The sequence below is a fragment of the Octopus bimaculoides genome, chromosome 2 (genome assembly GCF_046866305.1).
Source record: "Octopus bimaculoides isolate indiv1 chromosome 2, ASM4686630v1, whole genome shotgun sequence".
NCBI classification, from domain to species: domain Eukaryota; kingdom Metazoa; phylum Mollusca; class Cephalopoda; order Octopoda; family Octopodidae; genus Octopus; species Octopus bimaculoides.
The window spans coordinates 50,473,363-50,483,249 of NC_142929.1; positions in this window are offsets into that span (position 1 = coordinate 50,473,363).

The following is a 9,887-nucleotide window of genomic DNA, read 5'->3' on the forward strand; positions in this document are numbered from 1 at the left end:
GGTTCTTGTGCGGGTGGCACATGAGATGCACCATTTTGAGCGTGGCCGTTGCCAGTACCGCCTGACTGGCTCCTGTAGGATTTTCGAGCGAGATCGTTGCCAGTGCCCCTGGACTGGCTTGTGCGGGTGGCACATAAAAGACACCATTTCGAGCGTGGCCGTTTTCGTGCGGGTGACACGTAAAAGCACCCACTACACTCTCTGAGTGGTTGGCGTTAGGAAGGGCATCCAGCTGTAGAAACTCTGCCAAATCGGACTGGAGCCTGGTGTTGCCATCCGGTTTCACCAGTCCTCAGTCAAATCGTCCAACCCATGCTAGCATGGAAAGCGGACGTTAAACGATGATGATGATATTATGAAGGAAATCATTGAAAAACTATTTACAGATCACTAACTACAAATTCTAAGTCCTTTAATTTGAAGACAGTTTCAGCCTCAAAGCTTTTTTCTGCTTTATAACTCTCATCTTGTTTTTTGAAGTGAATTTGTGAAAATAGAGTATGAAAACATTTCTTATTATGATAACTCAGAGCAAGAAATCAAACCTAAAAAAAACCCAACTCAAGATGTTTTCCTCTAAAAAGCAAACAGGATTCTTTCTCATAACTATAACTTTTTTTTTTAATATGTCACTGAGTTCTGTGCTGGTGAATTATATTATTATTTAAGTAAACGAAAAATAAAACCCTGTTTAGTATTATTTTGTTTTTAGTGGGGCGGGGTGGGAATTGCGAGTGTGTTTATGTATATTTTACTTGTGTGCGCGGAGGAGAGTAAGTGTATGTATATACACAGACACATGTACACATATTGTCATATATGCATATATATATATATATATATATATACAGACATATTCATACATAGATATAGACACACACACACACACACACACACATATAGATACACACATACATATATATATATATATATATATATATATACACTCATATATACATACATATAGATACTCATATATATACATATACATACACACAAACTTATACATATATTTATATACATACATCTGTAGTTGTAGTTATAGTTATGAAGAGATAAATGATGTTAATTGGAGATATGAGAAAGCACAATATTCAATAGAATCAGGAGAGGATAAGGGTTGGGGGCGTTAAAAATGTCAAGTGTTTGATGAGCGGCACATTAAAAGCAAGCACTACACATACATATATAGCATAATACTTTGTCAGAGGGTTTGTGTAAGATACTCAGTCATGCTGATACTTCACTTTGATCTTAACTAGAAGACCAAGAAGGTGCAAGCGGGGTTGTGTAGTTAAGTGGTTTGCTTCTCATCCATGTGGTTTCAGGTTCAGTCCTGTCTCATTTGTCACCATGGGAAAATGCCTTTTACTGTGAACCCACATTGGCAAAAACCTTGTGAGTGAATTTGTTAGGTAGAAAATAAATGCAGTCTGTCATGTGTGTGGGGGGGAAGGGGTTGTATGTATTCACATGTCTATGTGTATTTGTTTGCACTTGCGCTTCTCCAAAAATTGCTCAGCAACAAACTGTGACGTTGTTTATTTTCATCATCATCATCATCATCATCTACCGGCTTTATGATTTGAAGACATGTAAAAATAAGAGATCCCTTTCTTGAAAAACAGCTAAGAGTTAGCGACAGGAAGGGCATCTGGCTGTAGAGCATCACTTCAAAACTATATCCTTCTAACTTATGCAAGCATAGAGAAAAAGGATGTAAAAAGCACGAGTGCTAATGGGTCAATTTGACATTTCATCATTCTTTTATTAAGGTACCAAAAGCAATTGCTCACATGATGGGCTTTCTGTATGCTTTCAACCAATTTCTCTCATGCTTGTACTTGTCCAGAGTTTGGTGATTTCTTGAATAGCTAGCTGCCTTAATATTAGTCTCACAGCAATACATAAACTGCAACTTTGGCGTCTATTTTTGTAAAGTTTATTTCTTTTTTAGTATCTTCCATTTTTTATATGCTTATTCAAGATTGTCAATTCTTTCAAGTTTAGTTATATGCCACCTTTCTCTGTTCTTGAAATTAGACAGGTAGTTATGGTACCCTATCTATTAGGAAACCCAGACATCGATGCTTCGAGTGTATTGACTCTTATCAATGAGACGTACCTAAGAGAGGCAACTCTAAACCAGCTTAATAAAGCCATAAGCTATATGATATAATTCAGTCAACACATTGACTGATATGTGCAAGTAGATCGGCCAACCTAGGTAAATAACAAAGTGTCAGTGCTAAGCAGTGTGCAAGAATGAATAGAATTAGGTTAAGTTGAAATATGTTTATCACATATTTATACTGCTAAAAGGCAAATACACTGCAGTTACCATAGAGAATAAATTTCTCTTATTGTAAAATGGTGTGAAAACACCCTGTTCGATAAGTGTTGCTGTCTATTAGGAATCCCAGACTTCGATGTTTCGAGTTTATTGACTCTTTCCAACAGACGGTGACACTGAACGATCAGGGTGTTTTCACACCTTTCTACCATAAGAGAGATTTATTCTCCACTGTAACTGCAGTGTATTTGCCTTTTAGCAGTTGAAATATGTCACAAACATGTTCCGTCTTATATAATTCTGCTCATATTTACACACTATTTAGCACTGACACTTCATTTATATATATATATATATATATATATATATCTAACGATGTACTTGCATAGCAAGTGACCTGATCTGAGATTGTGTGCTGGAACGAAAACAATTGCAGCGTGGAAGGTGTTTATAAGCCATTTAAACTAACACACAGAAGCCGTTAGATTCACTTCAACATTTAAATTTGATTCGTCAAAATATTTTCGTCGCTTTGACACCACGACTTGTTCACTGACAAAAATTCTGTGCCGCATCTCATATATATATATATATATATATATATATATATGAGTGTGCGTGTGTGTGCGTGCGCTAGCACATTTACATATGAAGATGAAAGTAGTGCAAAACTCATGTCAGGAAATAAGCATGCATGTTTTGTAAGACATATCTCCTATTGACATATACTCTATTGAGCACTCTTTTCTCATTTATTCAGTGGCAGTGTATGTATGTATGTATGCATATATGTGCATATGTGTGTCTGTGTATGTAATCTTAACAGTTTTATCGCAGACATTGTAATTTTCATGATGTCTTTCATTCTCTCCCAAGTCTACTTAGCTTAGGAAAGATTGAGTTAATCATATTTTATGTTATGATGCCCTGACATGTCCAGTTCGTGCCTCTTCAAATCTATCCTTTTATTCACATTTCTCCCTACTTATTTTCAAATCCTGCCAACTGACAACCACCCTGCAGGTATTATTAACTTTCGCTGTACTAGTTCTAATGGCTCCTTCATTCCTTGCCAAACTCTTACTTGTGAGTAGTTATCAATTGTTTGTGAGAGAGCTGGTGTCTTTCCCCACTCTTCATCTCCCTTATCTCTTACTCTTTCTCCCTCTCTCTCTCTCACTCCCTCTCTCTCTTTCACTTCCCTCTCCTTCCCCTCTTCCTTACTCTGTCTCATGCTTCCCACACTTTCCCAACGATGACAAGTCACTTCATAACCAACTTTGATAGCATTTGATAATGGCAATTATACTAACATTTTAAGCTCTTATTGGCTCTGCACAGAGCAAAAGATTTGCAGGAGGCTTGTGCAGGAACTGTGGTACGGGTTTTTATTGCTGACAACAAGACTTCCTTTCTAATTACACCTGATAGAAGTGAGAACATGCCAACTTACTCCGCCCAACACCCTAAAACTCTCTTTTTCCGCCCACATCCCGAACTTTACTTGCATTGAAGAGAAACAGTCATTTCAGGTGTCTGGTATTGCTAATTAGCGAACAACAGAATTAAATGGTTTCCTAATATCCCTTGACTTATGAAAACTAGGCTGTAAGACATCTCCCTCTCCCTCTCTCTCTCTCTCTCTCACATTCACCATATTCACTATCACTCACGTTTCGTCTTTCCCTCTGTTTCTAGTAGTATATATATGTATGTATACGCCTGTCTGTCTATGAAGCTATCTAGTTATCAATTACACTTTGTGTAAGGTCCTCACTTGTGGTTATGTCTTGTTGATAGGTTCTTAAACTGGCTACAGTTCCTCTCAAAGTTCATATCATTCACTTAAAACTTGGCACCATTTTTGTAACTAACTTCTAATTGGACAGCTGCAGCGTCTTCTATGTAACTAAGTTACACTTTTGTTTTCACAACATATATATATATGTATCTATGTCTCTGTGTGTGTGTGTGTATATATATATATATATATATATATATGTGTATATATATATATATATATATATATATATATATATATATATATATATATATATATATATATATATATGTTTGTATATGTATGTATATATGTGTGTGTGTGAATATCCCAAACTGTGTTCAACTATTATAAGACATTATTCTATCTCTCTTTCCCTCTCTCTATCTCTCTCCCTTCCTCTCTCTCTCTCTTCCCCCTCTCTTCCTTAATATGTGTATGTATGTGTGTGAAGGAAGGAGCAGTAAAGCTTGGACTCAGCAAGCTGCAAGACAGGGCAACCTGTTTTATATGGCACCCATATGCCATTCCTATGCAAAAAAACAAGGGAAAGTAGAGATGGGCATTTAAGCCATACAACTCTGTCTATATATATATGTGTGTAAGTGTGTGTGTGTGTGTTGATACAATATTTATGGCAGAAAACATAATATGACAATAAAATAATTAATAAGAACTCTTTTGAAACACAGTGAGATGATTGAAGAACTGGCAGCAATAAAATATGGTAAATGAAGAGACAATAAAGAAGCTATGAATAAAATAGTATAAGTTGGTATATAAGAACTGATAAAGATATTAAAATAAGGGAAACCACTAATGTTAGAAAAGGTACCTGCTTACCCTGAATTTAATGAGATGGTTTTTGTATTCTACCGGAAAACATTGATAAGGGTTTATTTTTACAATTCAGCTCTTTTGAGAAAAATACTCTGCAGTTGATCTTTTTTTTTAATGAACATTGGAAGGCACTGACATGACTGTGTGGTGGAGAAACTTGCTTTGCAACCATGAGGTTTTGGGTTCTGTCCCATTTGCATGGTACCTTGGGCAAGTGTGTTTTACATAAGCTGCTGGCTGACCAATGCTTTGTGCGTGAATTTTGGTAGACAGAAACTTTGTGGAAGCCAGTCTTGTGTGTATGTGTGTTTTTGTCCACCCCACCACTACCACACTTGACAACTAATGTTGGCTTATTTACATCCCTGTAACTAAGTAACCTAACTTAAAAAATAAATATTGGTATCACTTTTAGAAATAATACATTTCTAAATCTCTCAGAGAGATCACTGTGTTCAACTAAACTGTTCCCAGTGGTATCCTAGCATTATTATTATTATTATTATTATTATTATTATTATTATTATTATTATTATTATTATTATTATTATTATTATTATTATGATCATCATTATGGTGGCGAGATGGCAGAATCTTTAGCAGCATTTCATCCGTCTGTGCATTCCAAGTTCAAATTCTGCCAAGGTCGACTTTGCCTTTCATCCTTTCACAGTTGATAAAATAAGTACCAGTTGAGTACTGGGGCTGATGTAATTAACTATCCTCCACCCCCAAAATTTTAGACCTTGTGCCTATAGTAGAAAGGATTATTATTGTTATGGCTGGGTTCCTACCTAGGCCACAACAACAATGTCCACTCATCACACTTCTCAGTCCAAGATCACTACCTTGAGGTCCTGGATACATTCCAGGCCAGTGTCAGCAATCAAGTCATTAAAGTAAGTGTGTTGATATTTTCCTCTTCTTACATCACCATGAAGTGGGTTCCACTTGACTAATTTGAAGCTACAAATTGAGGGTGATGCACACAGTGACCAGATAGTCACAGCTGTTTTTGCCCGATTCTCTTTCAAATTTTCAGCTGGTCTCTAGAAAGGCATTCATTTGTCATTTGTTGTTGCTATTTGACATTTCCTGCCATTCGTAGCATCCTTGTGTAATATTTATTTAGCTCATTTGATAATTTTAAAAAATTAAAAACTCCAGCATGGTCATAGTCTAAGAATTGAAATGTGTAAAATATTAAAGATTAATCAAAACAAGATAACAAGCCTCCACATATTTACTCCGACTGGTGCATATAGCAACACGATTTCCTTCAGTCTCATCCTTTTCTTGATCATCTTTAAGACAAAAAAGAAGTAACAGAAATATTGGTTAATGTATCCCTCGACATACATAGGCTGATAAAATGATATGATGGTCACAACTTGAACCGCTTAGATTATAAGTTTGTTTGATCCTTCAGTATGTAACCATTAGCATTTAAACTGGCCATATCTGGCCCAGATATTTTACTGGTTTTATATTCAAACCAACCAGATCTAGCCTCTCACATCTATCTTACAATGTCATTCTAAAAATAAACGATCACAGCTTCAAAATCTCTAAGTTAGAAGATAATGCAGGATTAATTCAAAACAATGTGAATAAATAAACATTGCATTTTGCAGAATAATTCAAGTGCTAATGGGTTAAGGCCATACCCAGCCCATATATTCTACCTGTTTTATGTTCAGACCAGCCAGATGCAGCCTCTCACATCTATCTTACAATATCATTCTAAAAATACACAATAGGTGCAGGAGTGGCTGTGTGGTAAGTAGCTTGCTTACCAACCACATGGTTCTGGGTTCATTCCCACTGCGTGGCACCTTGGGCAAGTGTCTTCTACTATAGCCTCGGGGCGACCAAAGCCTTGTGAGTGGATTTGGTAGACGGAAACTGAAAGAAGTCCGTCGTACATATATATATATATATATATATATATATATATATATATATATATATATATATATATATATATATATATATATATATATATATATATATATATATATATATGTGTGTGTGTGTGTGTGTTTGTGTGTCTGTGTTTGTCCCTCCAACATCGCTTGACAACCGATGCTAGTGTGTTTATGTCCCCGTAACTTAGCGGTTCGGCTAATACAATAGAATAAGTACTAGGCATCCAACAAATAAGTCCTGGGGTTGTTTTCCTCGACTAAAGGCGGTGCTCCAGCATGGTCAGTCAAATGACTGAAACAAGTAAAGAGTATGCCATCAAAATCTCAAAATTACAAGATAATGCATGATTAAATTCAAAACAATGTGAATAAATAAGCATTACATTTGACAGGGTCATTTAAATGCTTAAAAGACACAATCATTTCTTCAAAATCTTGAAGCTACAAAGAATGCTAAATCATATTCAGCAACTGAATCAGAATTGTCTTATTCATTGTATTACCTTCTGCATTACCTAACAGGTTATATTATTCTAAATCATATAACTAAGTTAGCAATAGTTGATATCTGTTAGTAAAACTATTCATTATATTTTCCAAGGTTCTTTTCTGCCTTTTGATCAATTATTTATAAAAAAAAAAAAAACATCATGAAATCTCATGAATATATTATAGTGTATGTTTTTTAAAGTTTAATTCCTTTTTAAACCTAATCGTTGAAACAAAACCCATTCTCACACAAATACAGCTGTGTGTCTCCAAATGAATATCATGGGACCGAATATTATATTTCAACATACTTAATGTTTGGTAGGAAGTTAATTGAAAAAAAGGCATTTTTCTTTCTTTTTTTCTTTTTTTCTTTTCAACAAGCCATGTTGAATCATGTGCTTATATTTAATATAGGGATAAATGGTCATTCCTGAATCTAATGGATACATTAAACAGTCAAAAATACATCCAGAATTTTTTTTTTTTTTTCCCTTCTTCTTTAAGATGCCCCATAATTAATTTGTTCCTTTTTCCACTGTGACATGAGTCTTTTCATCTTGCTTCTGTCTCATTGATTTCATGAAACTATCCTTCATAGCTGGTGGGCTTCACACTTCCACTAAAGTGCTGTTATTGGTTCATAAATGGCCACCCAAACAGTAAGTGGTTGGGCGTTACATTACAAAATTTGTAGGAAATGAAGAGACAGAAATATTTGAATTGAATTTTTTGTAGTTTGCCACTTCTCTTGTAGAGAAATCAGTCTGGGATATTTTCTTTTTTTATACTTCATTTGGGAAGCATTTGAAATTTGTTCCGTTATTGAAAATAATTTCAAGATTGTTCATAATCCAGATGTTAGCTATTTCATCATCTATGACAATTAATCTTGAAATTTATCAAGCTTAGCAAATCTTTTTAAGGTATTAGATAAATTAAGCTAGAAGACCTCTTAATCTCAATTTTTCAAATGATTTTGAGGTGGATTCAGCTTCTGTCTAAAATGGTAAATTATAATAGCCTTTTACCTTTAACTCGTTTCAGTCATTAGACTGCAGCCATGCTGGAGCACCACCTTTAAGAATTTTTAGTCAAATGAATCAACCTCAATACTTTTATTTTTTTTTTTGTTTAAGCCTAGTACTTATTCTATCAGTCTCTTTGCCAGACCGCTAAGTTACTGGGACATAAATACACCAACACCAGTTGTCAAGCAGTACTAGGAGATAGACACAAGCACACACACACACAACAGTCATCTTTCAGTTCTGTCTGCTAAATCCACTTACAAGACTTTGGTTAGTCCAAGGCTATAGGAGACACTTGCCCAAAGTGCCTACACAGTTGGACTGAACCTGGAACCATGTGGTTGGGAAGCAAGCTCCTTACCGCACAACCACACCTGCATCTATCAGTTAAATAATATTTTACTAGTTACTGAGTGTCATGACTTACCCTTAACAAATATACTCATGTTATTTCAAGTCATTTGAATGCCACTCTTGTTCAAACCTATTAAATGTTCCTAATTCTTGTGAAGATTGTCTTGTCCCAATTACTATCTTCAATGGAAAGCGGACGTTAAACGATGATGATGATGATGATGAAGCATCAAGCTAAATATTGTTGCATATGCACAGGCATAGTTGTGTGGTAAGAAGCTTGCTTCCCAACCACATGGTTCCTGGTTCAGTCCCACTGCATAGCACCTTGAGTGAGTGTTTTCTATTATAACTTCAGGCCAACCAAAGCTTTGTGAGTGGATTTGGTAGACAGAAACTGAAAGAAGCCTGTTGTTTCTGTGTGTACATGTCTTTGTCTGTGTTTGTCCATCACCACCACCACTTGACAACTAATGCTGGTGCGTTTATGTCCCTGTAACTTAGCAGTTCAGTAAAAGAGAATGATAGAATAAATATTAGGCTTAAAAAAGAAAAAGGTTATGGTATCAATACATTTGGCTAAAAAGAATTCTTCAGCACAGCATGGCCATAGTTTAATGACTGAAACAAGTAAAAGATTGCTTTTAAAGGTAGATGAAAATTTCATTGATTCCACTCATCATAAGTCTTGATGCATTTAGTCTTGAAAGTCAAATGCAACCAGTTCCCATATTCTTATGTTAAGTTTCTTGGACTTATTTCAGTCATTAGACTGCAGCCAAGCTTCAGCACCACTTTCGAGCATTTTAGTCGAGTAAATCAACTCCAGTACTTTTTTTTTTTTAAAGCTTGGTACTTATTCTATTGGTCTCTTTTGCTGAACCACTAAGTTATGGACACATACATAAACACACCAACACTGGTTGTCAAGTGGTGGTGGGAGACAAACACAGACACAAAGAGTGCATACACATACACGCACACACAAGACAGGCTTCTTTCAGTTTATATTTACCATCATATCTACTCACAAAGCTTTGGCCAGCTCAAGGCTACAGCAGAAGACACTTACCTAAAGTGCCACACAGTGGGACTGAACCCAAATCCATGTAGCTAGGTAGCAGTCTTTTTACCACACAGCTATGTTTAGTTTCTTGTCTCAAACTCTGAAC